General features: G+C 40.3%; 1 long non-coding RNA gene across 1 annotated transcript in view; it reads right to left on the bottom strand.

Moving 5' to 3' along the window:
• Nucleotides 1-702: 702 nt before the first annotated feature.
• The window catches only part of LOC140254504 (uncharacterized), a 59,060-nt gene continuing 41,380 nt past the window's right edge, over nt 703-18,382 (bottom strand). The window contains exons 2-3 of the long non-coding RNA XR_011904240.1: nt 2,082-2,229; nt 703-859 (exon numbers count right to left, since the gene is read on the bottom strand). This is a non-coding gene — a long non-coding RNA (uncharacterized lncRNA). The remainder of the gene's footprint in view (nt 860-2,081; nt 2,230-18,382) is intronic.

Raw genomic sequence — 18,382 nt, 5'->3', positions numbered from 1 at the left:
TGAGCACACTTAACATACTCAGAGACAGCGAGCACTCTGTCTCTGGGTAGGCCTGCTTAGAGCAGACTGTGTACTCTTGCAGCCATAAACCCCACTTATCATGCTGGAAGTCATAGTGGGTGCTGACAGTGCATCACAGCTACATCAAATGCTCATGTGAATGGCAGGATGCAGCTAATCAGTTCCCATCCAGCAGTGGCTGTTGTGTATACAAAGTAAACTCTGTACCGGATATATCAAGAGTCTATCACTAGTATTTGTTGAATGCTTCTGTTTCCCCAGTGTGAATGTTGCAATAAGCTGAAAACAGTTGTGATGAAAAAAGCCCAGCTCAGTTTTGCCAGCACAAGGGACAAACATAGAAGAGTTACAATCTTGCTGCCACCTGTATCTTCACTGAAGGACTGGTGAGCAACACATGCTAGGCAAACAACCACAATGCTATCAAGATGACAGTAAATACCAGTTTTCATCAGTAAGCTTCAAAGTTCATTTCAAAGGAAAACACATCTCAGCATTACTAGCTCCATTCTGTAGAAGGGAAGAGGAGGTGTGTAATGCTTTACACAAGGTCACCCACCAGGCTAGTGGGAAACTTGGACAAAAAATCCTAACTAGCTCTGATATTCCTAGTCTCTGTGCCTCTGTCCAGTCATCAGGCTGCTAGGCTGCAGACTTTCACGTTTGGAGGAGGGGCAGCGAAGGCAGAGTAGACTTACTGACAAGATTCTGCACAGCACAACAGTGTAGATGAGTCCAGTGTTTCCCTTTTGTCCCTTCTCTTAGTTTCTCCTCAGTGAATACTGTCCACCAGATAGTAACACAACTGTAAAAGCTGCAAGTAGAGAGAAGGTATAATCTGGAATAAAATAGAATGAAAGTGATTTAGGGAAAACTGCTGTCTTGAAGGGTCCCCCAGAATGAGCAGGAATCCTATGTAATTTGAAGACTCAGAGAACAGATGCAATGAAAATTTTTCTTAACAGCAGTCATATAGTGGAGAGAATCCCATCCTTAGGGGTGCTGTGGAAGATACAGGTTGCCTCCAATAACTGGATGAACTCTAAAAGGGCTGCACTAAGCACAAAGCACAGGAATATGTAGTAAGACTCCAACAAACACTGCTCTTATTGTTTATTGTTTTGGGTTCTTTGTCTCACTAATGCCATTCAATTCTGTGAGCTGCTAGTGGATAATCCTTAATTTTGAGGAACCTCATCCTCCTCAGACTTAATTTGCAGCCCTGGGAACAAAAATCCACACCATGATCCTCCTTCTGGAAGTAAATGTTATCGTGAGCAGACCAAATGAGTGGCTAAAAGATGAGTTCTCTGCTGAGCATCCTGTCTCTCACAAACATTGAGCCAACATCCAAAGCTTTCACCTGCTGAGCTGCCAATGAAGTGCAAACCCCCAAGCTGCCTGGTCAGAACCAGTTTCTCAGCTGATCACTACTTGTCATGAGTGGTGTGATCAGTGGAGTCAGCTGGGAACTATTCCACAGGAAAGCCACTCTTAGCAAGTGACAAAAACATCGATAAACTAGGACATTGTGCATTCTACAGTTTAAAGGAGCTGAATTAGCGATGTTGGCAGCTCCTGGCTTCTCTTTGAAGGTGTCTACAGTCAATTGTGTTGCGCTGAGCTGATGGGCACTTAGAAGATTACAGCTACCTGATTTCTGAATCTACTTGCAAGAGGAGGGAAGGAGAGAAGAATCCAGCATGGTGGCTACACTGCACAGTTCATCTCATAGCAAAAGTGGTGCTGATGTTCTATAAATTCACACCTTATCTAACCCCTGTGTGACTTGCTCACGTGGAGGAGAAGAGGAAGGAAGGAGGAAACAGATGGCACTGCAGCCAATTTCTAGTCATTCCTTTCTTAAATCAAAATCAAATAATATTCTGTGCTAGCTGAGAGGCCGCACAAGCAGCTTTATCAAACAGGATAATACTCAGTGGGATTGCACTGTCACCATTTGCTACCCAAGGACAGTGTTTCAGCAGCTATAAAAAGTTTTGAAGTAAAAGCATCCTATGAGAAAAATGAAATTATATTCTGTGGCCACAAATCCCTACCTTAGGCTGCTGGAATTCCCTGTACTGCTCCACATGGCATATTTTGTCTCTCTCCTCCCATGTTTACTTGAGAAACAAGACAGTTGTCATTGGATGTGGACTGTATGAGGCACTGTAGAGACAACAGGCAGTAAGGCACCATTGCAATCTGAAACAAGAGACCAGGCATTACATGTATGATAAGGTACAGGTGGAGAAACAGTGGAGAAAAAATGTTGATTTGACTATTTCACATCAGTTTTCTACTCAAATACTCTTTTGTTTAAATGGTCTGGCTACTCAGATCGTGATCGTTGTGTGTTTCCTGACTTTTTCAGCCCATAAGGAATTTGAATTTGCTACAGCTCCTCCTTAGAGGGATAAGTCTTTATTCTTTATCTGTACTCTTTTCTGTGGAAAGCCCCAGTATAAGTCTTCTTAATTTGGCAAATACAGCTTCATCATCCAATACGATCAAGTCAAACAGCCTTTCCCAACAAAGCCACTGGCACAGTATTTGTTTGCAGGTTTGGACTAGCCCTGGAAAACAGACAGAGATTAATGTTTCCACTCATTATATCCAGGAGCATAGGTCAGCACAAAGTCCTCAACTTCAGCAAAACTCTCCCAGTTTATGTCAGCTGAGGATCCAGAGTACATTCTGCTACCATGGCACAGAAGCAACCAAAGAGAACTCTTGCATGCAGAAAATAATGAACTGGTATTCCCTCCTTGTCCAGTCTCTCCAAGTCAGGTGAATGAAAGGATTGATGAGACACAGGGACGACTCTCACATTTCATTCTCAAAGGAAGATGCAAAAGAAAAACTTCCCCAACAGCCAGGCTGGCAGTGAAAGCTCTCAAGAAACCAAGACTTAAAATGATCCTGCTTCAGTGCTGCTAGGAAGCCTGCAGGGAAACTTACTGCATTTTGCTGTATGCTCATCCTGTTGGACAGTTCACTTCTCTCCTCAAATATTTATCGTTACCTTTCTTAGCACACAGAAGGTTTTCCTGGTTTGGAATTTTGCATGAATTTGTCTCCCCTGTCACTGGGTCTCACATAAGATTTAGAAAATGAAATGAAAATCACAGGTTACTCAGGAAGAGTTTTTCCTTGTTTAGAAGAAAATCAACAAAGGAAGAACTGAGTCGATATGAACTTGAGGTAAAGATTACAGTTATGGAGATAGGACCTCAAAACAGAATAAGTAATCAAATTTGTATTTTCTTAAAGATGATGATTATGAAAATACAGTCAAAAAGTTTGGAAATAAATACACAGGACAGGAAATCACTAATTCCATAGAAAAGAAGTAAAACTGCACTTGTTCTGCTTGTGCCTGTAGAAAAGATCCACATATGAATCCACTGACCTCAATTCAAAGATTTATAACTGATTTCTTCTAACTGCTATTAGATTTTAAAAATATTATCAGGTTTCTACAGGCCAGTTATTCTCATCTTTCACATATGCAGGATTTTACAATATTTTCTGAAGAAAAAAAAAAAATAGAAACTGAAAGCAGCCTTTCCCAATTAGATCTAAAATATTACAACAACTATGTTCAGTAAGGATTGCTTCCTCTGCAAAAGAAATGGAGTAAATCTCATCTACCTGGACTACAGTAGAGCAGCTGCTCTACTAACAACTGGAAATTGTTAGCAGAAGAGAAGGGTCTGGGTGAGGAACTTCAACAACTAATGACATGGGAAATAATAAGCATGGAAATACAAAGATGGAGGACAGTTAGTAGTAGACTCCTATAGGGACCAGTCTTGTTCTGTGTTTCCCCTTATGAAATCACACCTAAAAAGTAACAGAAATTGACCAATGGCAAGAATGAAAGAATCATTATTAAATACCCTGGAGGACTGCAGTCAAGCCAAGCTGTTAAGGACTAATAATAATAATGGTAGCTTTAAGGCAGAAGCTGAGCAAAGGAAAGGATAGAGAATGTATTCGGTGCTCTGCAGATGACACCAGCAAGATGCAGGAATGGGGGGGGTGGGTGGAAATATCACTATGACACGAGATCCCTTCTTTCCACTAAGAGAAAGAGCTGTTAAACAACAAAAAGAACTCTCCTCTGGGATAAAGACACCTATACTCAGTAAGTCTGTTAAGACTCAAAAATGGTACAAAATAGGACTAACAGTAAAATCAAGGAAGACAAAAAACCTATCCCAGGATTGAAACCTAGTTTAGTAATACAATAGAGAAAAGGTACATAATTGTTTTTCATAAAAATCTTTGGTGATTAACACTAAAGAAAGAACTAGCAGGCGACGACATTTCCTCTGGGTAATAAAGGAAGAGTTCTATCTGTCACATGGGTGGAATTATAGAACAGTTTTTTTGTAATAGCAACTTCTAGATTGTTTTAAAGCAAGTTCACTCAATGAAGGAATTAAAACCATTTGACAGCACAGAGTTGGACTCCTTGACACAGGAGATTCATTCCAGGCTTTTGCTTTCATGTTCCTAGACTCCTAAACAGCAGCGAATCCACATTTCCACCTGCTGGCTTGAAATGTTTGTTCAATAATGATATTCTTTGAACATTTATCATTGTCATCTGTTCATTAAGCACTGAATACATGATTACAGCTCCACTAAAGAAAAAAAAAAAAAACATATTTAGGCACTTCTCATCTAAACAGAGTGCCCTTTCATCCTTTTATGTAAGTTCTTTTTTCCCCAGAAGTAATCTCAAAACACTTAAATGCCATGCGCTGTTTTAATTTAAAAAAAGATTTACCAATTATAGCATGCAGCTCCTCAGGGTGAAACATGTCAGCTGTTTTAACATTTCACAATAGAAATGTGTAACAGACAGGAGCATTCTCTACTGAACATGCAAAAGAGAATTTCTGCTAGACAAGCTGGGACAACACTTGGCCTCTGTCCAGGAGTTCATGTTTGACACCAACAAATAGTCCTGTAACATTTCTGAAGCATCAGGGTACAATGTTGTAGGTTACATCCAAATAAGGCTCTCTACTGTCCCAGATAGCAGGATAGAGCATGAATCATCTTTAAAAAATCTGATAAATCAGCATTAGGATCTCAGGTCACTATGAGGCAGGACAAGGATGTTTTTCCATGTTTACAGATTATCTGAAGTTCATTGTAATTCTGTGTGACTCCTCCACAGCAATAAAGGATGTTTGTGATGGATCAAACCCCAGTTTATACAGCGGTTGTTCCTTCTCTAGGTGTTCATGCAGCTATCCACAGAAGTGAAGAACAAATATGAGGTTTATTCATGAGATAAACATCCAGCACTTATAAAGCTGCTCTACAAAAAAGCCCAGTCTAACTGGGTTTTCAACAAAATCTATTTCACCATTTGTAGCACTTAAATAGCCTGTCCTTTCAAAACAAGCTGTCTCCATGCATTAGTTTCCATGTGAGCATTAAGACTCATTCGTGTAAGTACCATTGAACACAATACATTTCATTACAGTCCAAACTATATCAGCACAAATAACAATTAGATTTTGTACTGCAGAATAGATAAAGTGTTGCACTTTTATGACTTCACCCATCAGAAGAGCTCCAATTGCCTTGCAAACACTGATGCACCAGGGTGCATCCATCAAACAGATCCACTCCGTGACATCAGTGACTAAAATCTCACCATGGTATCACAAGGGGAGCAGCATTGGTTTAGACCTAAAGTACGATATCTATGAGAAATCTACAAAAGAAAGAAGTAGAACTTAGATTATTTAAATCACATGCAAAAACTCTAACTACTGAACCAGACTTCCTTTCACTGCAAAAGAAAGATCATTCTATGCTCAAGCAACACTTTTCTAAATTGCATATTGTTTTAACTAAAAGCTTCAGAATATTGGAAACAATGTTCCCCTCCACCCTTTCACAGTCCAACTCCTCCTCTCCCCCTCTCCTCCACTCCAAAGTCCCACTGCATTTAAAAATGTCATCGTTCATTTGGTGACACATCACAGCCATGTGGGGTGGCAGCTGAGTCATCTTCCTTCTGTGAACGAGGTGTGATGGTGACAAGCACCTTACAACTGCACAAATCCTTTTTTGGGCACGCTGTGTTGGAGGATGCTCACCCCATTCTATACAAAGGAATGGGTGGGAGGAACAAATCAGGGTAGAAGAGGAGAATAGAGGGGTTGGAGGTGGCCCCAGCAATCAAATTTCATCTTCAAGAACAGACAAAAACTAGAGGGCATGAAGACAAAAAAAAGAATGAGTCAGATCCATTTGAGCTGAAATTCTGTTAATATCTACCATAGACACTGAACTCTTGAAGCATTTGTCTCTCCATGGACTCTGGTGATATTACAGTCTAGCCTTTCATCTTTAATATTGATACTGGCTTACTACTCACAAACAGCCTTATGTCTCAGAATGTCCTCACTCTCATATCAGAGAATGTTTTACAAAGCAGATAATTGTACAGAAACCAGGATCATTATTACTGCCTAAAGAGTAATGCAAGACCATGAAAGAATCAGAATGGTTGGTCTATGCTGAACTTTCATAGGTAGAAACAAAGCTCTTCCAAACAGGTGACAGCAGGTTATCCATGCACCCTACTTACACATATGACACATGTAAGATTTTGCTATGAAACCCTTAGTGCTATTGAGTATGAAGGAACCCAAACCTACATTAAAAGCCCTGGTGCAAAACATCTGCTGCTACAACTCACCTACAGCATTCCTCCCCTGACATGATGGTCCAGTGCAGCTGGAATAGGGAAAACCTGCCACGTGTTTCTACTCATTTGATCTTTTCCAAAAGTCTTTCAATTATCTCATTGATCAATTGACAGAAAAGTTCAGTGATGGAGCATTAAACCTACACTCTAGTAAACCTAGACCTGCAAGAGTGGTTTCAAGACATGTGCAACCAAAGTAGACCTGATTTTATGTACTCAGGAACAAGTACTCCCAGCTCAAGTGCATGGAACTTAGATCCTCATGGTATTGGAATACAATGCCACCTTCCCCATTCAGATGTGCTCTGCATTCACACTGCATCCACTCACTACCAGAACGAAGCAGTACGAACATAGCCCCTCACCCATACATCTCAGGAGACTTTTAATGAGAGTTTTCCATTGCTGATATGCTCATTTGCTGAGAGGATAAGACAGAAGCTAATGAATCTTGTCTTGAAAAGCAGAATTATATTTCCTACGCCAGCAGCAGCAGTCTATACTTTTGGGACCTGCAGGGCACTGCAGGAAATTCACTTGAGATCTAAGTCACAACAAAATTTAATGCTTGTGTCCACACAACACCTATAGCTGAGAGTGGGACCAGTTTGTGCTGCACAGGGAGCAGATAATAGCAGAACACAATGATATCGTTTCCATGCATCTCTGAAAAGTACTTGTCAGCTGCCCAAGACTTGCCACTTGGTTAAAGGACTTTCCTCAAATTCAGTGCTCTATCTTTTGGTTATGAGATCTTCCTTAATAGGAGGAAAATATGGAATCCACCAAAACCCAGAAAATACTGTTTAGTTCCTCCATTGTCAATGTCAAGGGTAGATTCACATGTGAATGTTGGCCTCTGTAGGACAGCAGATGCACATCCACTTCCTAATCCTCTAATCATTTCTTCATAGTGCCCTGAATTCTGACAGTTGCATTTCCTAGGTCTGAAAAGGTGTTTGCATGCAGAACATTTGTCCAGATAGTACAATACCTGTTTAGTCAAATAAACAAATCTGGAACATGGATGTTATATGAGAACCCTCTTGCAGATTTATTTGCAACTGTCTTCTCTGAATTAGAAGGATAATAGATCCAGATATCATAATAATATACCAGAAACAGCATTTCCTGAAATATTCTGAAAAAATTTTCATTTTCTCTTTAGCCTGCACCAGGAAATATGCATTCCCCCCATCAAGAAGTCCAACAAGTTACTGCACGTTTTATCAATCCAAATCATAATTATTTAAAAAGAAAGAGAAACTACAAGCAACACCAGAGAGTTGCTGAGTACTAAGGATGGGAGATGGTAAATGCTAGCTAAACAGAGACCATGTAATTATAGGCCAACTCACTATGTTATGATGACCCTAAGACCCTTACCAGATAAAATTAAAAAACAGTTTATTTTCCTCTTCTTTGCCACGTATCAGCTCAGAATCAATTTTAAATTCCCTTAAAGTAAGCCCTATACAGCAGCCTTTTATCATCACTGTCTTGTAACTTGTGTTGAACCATTCTTACTGCCAAGGCTGTACTAAATATCTGCAATGGGTCTGACTTCACAAGATTACATTCCTTGCGTAATCTTTGTCCAGTTCACTCTCCAGAGGAGAAATATATACATGTATACAATGCACTGAATTTGCCTGTAAAGAGTACACTGGAGCATTTTCTCCCTTTAGTAATTGTCTTGGCTGCACAAAAGCAGGAATCCTAGCTTAACAGTGGATTCTTTATCTATAAACTAGTTACAAAAGAAAGCCACTCCATCATTCACATATCACTTCCTCACCTGTGGCCAAAGTAACTGGAAAAGGATCAGTGAGAAAGAAAACCTGAAAAAACAGACATGTATTCCGAGAAGGATCAAGAGTTATATTTTACTTGTATTAAAAAGCACTGAGAAGTAATGGTGCATCAATGCAGACAGTGAACAAAAATACAGCTGGACTGCCCCTTGCTCTCAGGAGAAGGTGAGAGCACTGCTAGAGCAGTAAAAAGACATGCAGCAAAGCTAATGCCTCTTTCAAGCTTGCAATAGGCCACAGTGTAATTGTGAACACATTACACTGTGTGAGCACTGCAGCAGTCTGACTAAAAGCAGTCACTTAATTCTGTGCGTATCAGGGTGTTTGGCATTTCTGAAATCAGAGCAAAGTGAAATCTTTCACTTCCTACCAGCTGAAACAGAATCAGAGCAATGCAGTTCTTCAGCTTCACACTGCAACTCCTGAGAACATGAGACTCTCCTGGAGCTTTGCAAGGACGAGCATTCCTCATGTAACTTGGATACTGACCTCTACATGTAACAAATCTGGTTTTCTAGCAGCCCCACTGCTCTCCTACCACTCTTAAAAAAAGTGAGCCACTCCAGAGTGACCTATCTGCCTAAGACAAAGAGCATACAATGCTGTTCATCTCCATCCCAGAGCCTTCATTCCATGGATGAAGCAGATGAATGGCACTGCCACAGTATCTAGTGGAACTCACCAGCCTCTTCACAGACTAGGCCCCTACCTGTGTTGGGAGAAGGCACTATGATTTGTGGCACGTTTGTATGGAAAAACATTACAGAAGAGTCAGCAGACACGAAGCAGTGCCTGCTAAGAGGCCCAGATTCATTACATTTCAAAACTCTAACTCATGTCACCCACAGACCATGGGGAATTGGTCTTCAGGGTTTACAGTCCTGTAGGCAACTATCTTTAAAAAGGCTTATTAATTTTCTGCTTGTTTTGTGTCTACCCAAATCTGGTAGGTTTATTCTATAGTACTCCTCTGCACCCTCCCTCCCTCATCAAGCTAATTTTAAAATGAATTATTTTCAGCAACTGCTCCTCCCCATTTCTGTTTCCCTGCTGTAAACAGAATTCTTGTTCGTGACATCAAGAGAAGCAAAATAGGGCTGCCTAAGATAGTTTTCTGGCTGATTACACAGTAGCGCAATAGTCATAAGCAACAGATAAGTAGCTTTGGCACACTGCAGTTTCGCTTCTTTGGGCTGTAGAACATAAATATGTTAATACTGCCGGCTTTGCTCTGCTCCTTGCCCTGCACTGCTCCACAGCAGGCTCAACTCTCAGTAGCAAACACAAACGCTCACCTGGTAAGCATAGTTTTGTGGGCAGTATTGGTGGTAGTTGAACAGTTGGACTAGATGATCTCAGAGGTCTTTTCCAACTTTAATGATTCTATGGATGTGACACAGCCATTTCACATGGTCAGCTCGAAGTGGAGCACAGCCATTGGGGTCAGCTGAAATAGCATGAACAGATAGGTGAATGCTAAGTACATCAACTAGGGGTTCCAGGTCACATCTGCAGCCTCCTTTAGCATACAGCTCCTCATTCCAGCACTTTCTGCAGACAGCTGCAGTCTGCCCATAGACAGAATGTGGTGATAACCCACAACTGGCTTTCCTTGCTTTAAAATCCAAAAGTACAAAACTATGAAGGTGCATTTCCATCGATCAGCCAGCTGCTTCAGGATTCAGAACAGAGCTGCTCATGGGTCTCAAAGCAGAATTCCAGAACAGAACATAACCTGGCCCAGGTTACTGGGATTTTAAGACCAGGCTGTCTTTCTCAGCTATACTTTGCATTCCAATAGTGCTTCCTGGCTAGAATTTGCTTGAGTCCATCCTCAAACAAATCTCCTCAGTGATCCTTTTTTCTTAAAATAAATAAATAAATAAGAAAAGGAAAGTCTCTTTGGTGCTTCCTTGTGTTCATACCCAGGTAACAAGCAAGAAAGAAACTGGATGAAGTAGGTCAGGCCGAGAAGAAACTACTGAAAAGGACTTCAGGAAGGTGGTACTTAAGGAAGAATTTCCTGAGCACAAAACATCATCATTTACTAGCAGCACATAGGCCATAAATTTCATATATCTCAAATGCACACAGGATTATTGCCCCAGTCCAAAGAGTAAGGATAGATGGAAGGGTGAAGGGAGAAATGGAGGAGGATGGGAAGGTCAAGACAGGATTAGTGGAAGCAGGTCTCGCTTCGGACTATTTTTGGCATGTTAGAGAATCTACAATATTTCATACAGCAATACTGTGTATGTTTACATATAGATATTCAGTTCTTTCCTGTGCAACAGTTTTGGAATTGTCACAAAATATCGTGTTTGTCAATAAGTAATTGTTCTCCTGAAGAATAATTTACAGGTATGTGAATGAGTCATCTACTGAATTGCAGTGGCATATGGACTTCCATTTCCATTCTAGTTCATAAGATTTTCATGCAGTGCCGCAATTTTGCTTGTATTCCTACAACTGCAGGCAAATGTTTAAATATTTTACAGATAGAAACCCATTTTCAATGAATTTTTTAAGCCAAGATGTAATGTTTCCAATCCTATTTGCTTTGAAGAGTTTCATACAGTCAAATAATGCCCAGTTGGGACTCTAACTTTGAAAACAGTGGCCTCTTCAAAGGATATGGATACAGACAAAATCTGTATTGAATTTGTGATAGTTTTTGAGATTGTGGTTACACCAGCAACATTTAATTACAAGAATGTTTTCACTTTGTATTTCTTTGCTGGCTCATTTCCAAATTTACAGAATTTCCAGTATGCCATCTCATAGATCTGTGCAGTTCAGAGGCACAGACCATACCTGTATGAGAACTGGATCCTTGAAGATGTTCCTGAAAGGAAGGAGTCAGCTGACAGACATTAAGCTATTTTCTGTGTGTATTTTGTATCCACTTCTTTCCCTTGATGAGTAACTACAAAAATCAGAATAAAGAGTTCCCTCAAAGACTTAACCTATAAGTAAGGAACTGGCAGGTAGTTTGAGAATGAAAAATATACTCTAGAGAATGAGTTAAGTTGCATGCTCTTCAAAGCATGTGGGACACCAAGCAGGAGAACTGCTAAGCCAGACCTTGTCCAAACAATGTCTGAAAAAAAGAGAGATTGAATCCTCATTGAAGTTATGTAGATGGGAAGAGAAAGAGTAAAAAACAAATAACTACTAGTTAACACAAGCTTAGCTCATTTTACAGTCAAGCAAGTAAGGAATGGAAAAGCTCTGTGTGAAAAGTGAGTCTGAAGAAACAATTGTCAGAGAGTAAGACATGTGAGAAGTCTCCTTCCACTTGAAAATCCCACAGAATGTTGTGAACTTTTTTCCTGTTTTTTGTTTTGTTTTCCCTTGTTATTCCTTTTACAGCTCATAACTTGATGTGCCTGGTCCATCCTGAGTGTCGGCTGCAAAATAACTAAATAAAAATAAAATAACTAAATTAATAAGATAATAAAGTTCTTATAATGACATCTGCTGCCAAAGCACAAGCACTTCTTAAAAAATTAGTAAGGCCAGCCACTGCAACAGATTGGACCTCCCTTCCAATGTATCCACTGAACAATGGGAGTAGTCTATATAAACCAACCAAACCAGCTCTCCCGTCATTTGTGTAACACCTTAGCTAGATTAATGGAATTCTCACCAAGAGAAAGAGCAACAGTACAGGCATAAGAGATAATGGAGTCAATAGATGAGGAGATTTCAGAGTCACTGCTTTGACCATAAGCAATAGTTTAAGGAGAAGATTCAATCGTGTATATAACATACTCTCAATAACTTTTCACTTCCCACCATTTCCAACAATACTGCTCACAAAAGCAGACTCATCTCTGTCTCCTCAGTCAGTCCAAGGCTAGAAGACTAAGCCTAATGGTCTAATTAGGACCCTCAGGAGCAAGGCAGCCAGAACAGTGCAGTTAAATTCTGCTCTGACAAAGCAGAAGGTCTCTCAATTAATCAGCATTGAGAGCTAGCCTGTTTATTATTTCTGAAGTTACAGTCATGCTGCAACATGTTCTGCTTTTAGCAAATGAACTGAATTGTAGTGCTTAATCCAAAGCAAACCAGTAAGAGCATACAAGCAAACTCGCTTTCACCTAGATCTCCTGGGACAACAGCCAGGGTTGACTGTCACATCACTTCAGCAAGCAGTGCCTCTCAGGGATTCAGTTTAATTTATTGTATTATCTCTGCAGCAAGTGCATTGCAACAATCCAAGGAAAAGCAGCTGCTGTAAACCTCAATACTTCTACTCTAAATGCAGAGTCCAATACCAATATAGCTAGGAAAGAAAATAATCTCTGCAAGTATGTCTGACTCCATACAGTAAAGGTTAATGGGTTAATGGTACTAACCCACCTATACAATCTCTGGCATGCTCTTTACAGTTTGGAAATCCCCAAGGGAATGAAGAGCATTGAGCTGTGCTCTCCATGCAGGTATGAGGACAGAATCTGGCCATCCATCGCTGCCACCCATACTCTCACTTTGAATTATCCAGCCACTTTCTAACTAGTTTCACAAACCAGAGGAGGCTTCAGAGGTATAAACTCTCTCAAAAGTAGTTCCAACACATGTAGTAGCACAATAGAAAGAGTCCCAAATTAGTACCTCCTCCCAGGCTCTCCAGTAGATCATGGAAAATTTAGCCCTTCCTCTCCCTGATCTCAGTCACCTGGATGGAAAACAGTAGAAATAAGAGAGTCACAGCATCACGGGAAGGCAGCCTTTATTCCTTACGCTGCTTCTAGTACAGCTTCTTGAAGTTAAAACTCTTTCCATAAGAGCAATTACTAAGGTGCAAGTTCAGCCAGGGACTTCACATAGGGATGAACATATATAAAATGACACATGAAATCCTCATGTACCTGGTTTGAGATTCCAGAAATCACTTCTGCCACCCAGGACATTCACTGGCATGAATTTACACGCTGTTCTGTGAACGTGTCATCCCCCAAACAGAGCAGGTGCAGCACAGTCAGGTTGACAACTTACACAACAGTTACATTGGATGTCTGAACAAAATGGAGACAAAAGAGAAAGGTGCATTGTGCTCAGAATGACTTTAACTGTACATGTTTAAACCAGAGAGCAACATCTCGCATCAAAGCTCCCTACAGCAGTCAGCTGATGTCAGTTCTATCATTGACATCTCAAGCATTTGGGGGCAATAACTTTCTTTCCATCAATCTGTTTTTTACTACCTATAAAATGGACGGTAGGAATCAGATCTTGTTGACAAAACAAGCATGCAAATTCTTAGTTACTATCTCATCAGTCAAGGACGTGAGAGACCAAGTTCACCTCCTTGCTGCAGTGTAGGCTCCTTTTCAGCAGGTCACACTTGCTACCTTTTCTGGCACAGCTACCTTCTAAAGTAGAAAGAACAATGAATGAATGAATGAGACACTGCTGAATGAATGAAAAAGTAAAAAGAACAATGAATGAATGAGAAGCTTAAGCATTACACCTGTCTCTTTCTACTGACTGGTAGTTAGGAGTTTTCCAGGATAATCCCTCTGTGTTACAAGAGGTTGACAACTTGTGTATAATAATGATTGAAAGTAGCAGGAGTACAGAGATAAGTGACTGTGAGAAACCTAAAATTCATTAAGACTGCACAATATTTGCTAATGTTTCACATAAAATTGTATGCTAATCACCTTTAACTTTCAACTAATGCTTTTCAAACACTTTATAAAGGGTTAATCAACATGATTATTTCTGCGATGGAAATTATAGCATAGACAGGACTGCAATGATAGAATAGGGAACAAGATGAGATTTTAGCTGGTACCTTTGCTGTTGGCTTTTACGTGTAGCTGTGCCACAGACAGCATAAGCATATTATGAACAGGAGTAGTGTGTTACAGCTGGCTACATGCAGCTTTGGAAAAGGTCCTAGTGACCCACTGGAGAGGAGGATAACATTTTAATATTGGTTAACTAAAATAAATTGTTTATGAATCGGTTGCAAATAGAAGTTTAACTTCACTAAAAGTAATTGGAACAAAATATCTTTCCAATTTAGGAGAAGAGAGACAGCTATAGTAAATGTTATCAGCTAAAAAAATGTAAAATTTTAAATGGAAATCCAGCAAAGATCACTTCTCACCAATTATAATTGGGAGGAATTTATGACATTTCATTTGCTCATCACTTTTAATGGTTTAATATCTGTTAGATCACCTGAGAATTCTACAAAAAAAATGATTTTTTAAAAATGCAGATTGTTTCTACAGACTTCCAGGAGTAGCACAACCTGTACTCACTTCTGGAACACTGCCTACCCACTGATCATAGATGTACCACATTAACCAGTCCAAACATCGTCCTCCATAAATGACTTTTCAAACTATTTGGGATATTTCTTCTAGGTGTAACTGAAACAGATATGAATCTCAGGCAACAGAAAGAGATCGTTTGTGCTGATTATGTATTTTGAAATCTCCAGAGAACCAAACCAATTAAACTCACTAGGCCATGCATAAAATTCTGTGCCTTTGCTGCACGTGCAGTAAACAGCAAAAGAGAGGCCAAGAAAGCCAGCTTATTCTTTAACTGAAGGATGTTTTACCCAGGTCTGTTTTACTTGGTGCTGTGGAGGACCAGGAGCAAGCAGAGCCCCAGCTGCAAAAACAACCCCTAACTGAAGGATGCTGAAGCCTTCAGATAAGAGAAAAATTTAACTATTAGAAAGTGATAGAAAGAGCGCATCAACATTTGAGGACCATTTTCACAGCAGCCTCAGAACAAAGCATTCATTTCTATGGCATAAGCTGCCAGATTCTGTAGGCCAAGCACCAGCAAAGCCCACCGCAGCCAAAAACAAAAGGGGTTCTTTATTGGCTGAACTAAAACCCTTTTGCTGGGGAGGAGACACGCAGAAATGTGACTAGTACCCTTTGTAGTTTATTAAATTCAGTCAGTTCCATGGCCTATTTCTGTCACTCATACAGCCAAATGTAACCTTCCCCTCAATAGGTGTCGAACAAATGGGAAAAATATTAGTTCTCTGTACCCACACCACTTCTTTTTCTCTATCATAGATCTATTGAGCTAAAGGAAATACTGCACAACAAATACACAGCACATTCATCAACATTCCCCTCTCTCTCACATGCTTTTCATCACTGTCATTAAGGAAAAAAGGAAATCCCTGCTGAAAAATTCACCCTGGAAGCATTTAGCATTGAAGGAGAAATAACCATGTCAGCTCACAACAGAATGCTCATCCAAAAAGCGGAAAACTCTTGTGTTGTATCTTCTCTTCACAGTGGAACTACCTGATGTAACAGCTTCCAATAGCAGCAGGGAATTTGCTGCTATAAATTGCTTTCTATGTGCTCCCATGGATTGTTCCTACACATGCTCAGCTGAACAAAGGTGAAACCTGTCCCAGGGGAAGGTAGCTCTAGCCTTGAAATAGAGCAATTATGCGGCAGAGTGAATAGCTGCCTTTAGCAGAAGATTGAGTGAATCTTCCCAAGAACACTACAGTCACTGCATTTATCAGGTCTGTCATTCCAAGAAGGGACAATTTTGGTTTTAGAACATGACCTGCTCTCAAGAAGTAGTTTGTGGCCCACCATGTGAACTGGACCAGTTCTGAACATTCAACAGGCCAGAAACCTCATTTGAGGAGGGAGCAGGCTGGGTCTTCATGCAAGAAAGAAGACAGACCCAGTGGCACCCAAGTAGTTACTGCAGCTTAGAATTAAGTCCCTGTAGGATGCTGGAGGCCACAGAAAGGCCAAAATCCTGCTAGCAGCAGGCAGGAGTTCCCAGCCTCTCTGCTTCAAAGCTGTGGTTGCTGGCATTTAAATTCATAAGGGACCCTCCCTGTGAGGTAAGGATGTGCAGAAAAAGGGAAACTCAGCTAAGCAGATCAGCTAAAATCAGATGGACATCTGGGGCAAGTATCTACCTCATAAACTGAACAACCTCATTTCACCATGATGCCTTCCAGCAACCATAACAGAATCACCCTCTCAAAAAACAGAAAGGGAGGTAGGGATGAAGAGTTTAATATATCTCAATATATTTATTCCTTCCCTGAGCAAGCTGTCAGAAATCAATCAAGCAGTTGGCAATGGCTCTGTCTAATTTAATCTCAGGGCTCCTTCTCAGCTCATATGACAATAGGACTCTGTCCTGCATTCCGCTAGAGACCATGCATTATTCAGCGCATCCTGACAAAGAGCAGAGGCACCACAAAAGTGGCTGAGACAGTATATTCTGAGTAGGGAAAAAAAGAATATTCTGGATATGCTACCTTAGGAAGGACCTTATTTTCTGCATGCTCAGAGTCTGGCCAATTTCAGCCCAAATTAACAAGAGTCAAAATGAGGCACAGAACAAGTCAACACAGCAGCAATTTGGGTAAGTCACTGAGTGGTTCAGACCTCTGCCCTTGCACACCAAACAGCTTCTCCAGCTCACAGCTGGTAGAATAGGAAACAGTGAACAAACATCAAATTAACCTCCTTAAAACATTAAGGTCAGACACCAACCTTGATCCATACAGACACAGTGCAGGAGCACATCTTTCCACTACCAGAAACAAAGAAATATGAGCTCTAAAGGTGACAAAAATAAACTGGCCTTTAGAGAAGAAGAAACTATTGCATCTTGTTGGGTTTTTTTGTTTTTTCTTTAAAAAACAACAACAACCAAACAAAAAACACATACAAAAGATATTGAGCTTTTTCCTCCCCCTTTTTCTTTTAATTTCATCTGATATCTGGCCTTCAACATCAACACTTCAAGAAAAAAATATTTTCATATATCATTCATTCTTTCCTTGCAACTGCATACATTAGAAGCATCTCATCAATTACTGAAGTATGTTTCTGTCACCACCATCCTTTGCAAAAGTGGGAAGGCTGGGATGCTTTGGCAAACCTGAAAGTACCCGAGAAAAAGAACCAAAACACCAAAGACTGTTTTAAACAGCATGCTGTTGAATCCTTTAAATGTCAGAAGAAACACAGTTTTACTAACAGAAAAACATGCCATGCACCACTAATTGAGTAAATCAATAAACAGAGAAAGCCACAAAGGAAATGAAATGTTTTTGACGCATACAAACAGTTGTTTTTGATGTGCATTACTCTGCCCTTTACGCTTTAATTAAGGCAGTCTCAAAACCACAGAGCGAAAGATTTTTTCCCCTGCACCCTCCGTACCACTCTGTTCTTAACTCCCTGCTGTCTGACCATTAATAGTAGTCAAAAGTTCATGGACACAAACTGAGCCCCCTGCCACATCTCAGAAAGGATTCAAGTACTGGATGGGTCCACACTAAGCTCCAGAAACAGCCTCAGGTATTCCTGGAGTACAGGATGCACTGTTGCCATAACAGAAGCTTGTTATTCACTGTATCTACAGAGTACAATTGAAGCCTTTATTTTTCAAATTTCTGTATTTTCTTAGAGATTTTAAAATGCTTTTTGTCTCCAAAAAGGCCTTTCAAGGTTACTCTAACATGTCTTTTTCAGCCAAATTACTTACAGATGCAGCAACCTATGCAGAAGTCTCTCTCCAGAACATTTGTCTGGGCTGATGAATACCCATGAAATAGCCTGAGACAACTCACTTTGAAAACACTGTAAGGCGCTCCATAGAAGCACAGACTTTTGAAGCCACTGAGACATTTCTTTCCCAGAGCAGCTCTTGATACAGCACATTTCTGTCCTGTTTGTGTCTCTCTGGAGATCAGGCAGTAAAGGGCCATGCCTGTGAAATGCTGTGTTAGCAAACAGCAGGCTGCATGTATGATGCATTATGTGAATGG

This window comes from Excalfactoria chinensis, chromosome 6, assembly GCF_039878825.1.
Source record: "Excalfactoria chinensis isolate bCotChi1 chromosome 6, bCotChi1.hap2, whole genome shotgun sequence".
Classification (NCBI taxonomy): domain Eukaryota; kingdom Metazoa; phylum Chordata; class Aves; order Galliformes; family Phasianidae; genus Excalfactoria; species Excalfactoria chinensis.
The sequence above is the reverse complement of the archived record's forward strand: the minus strand, read 5'-3'. Positions and strand labels throughout refer to the sequence as shown.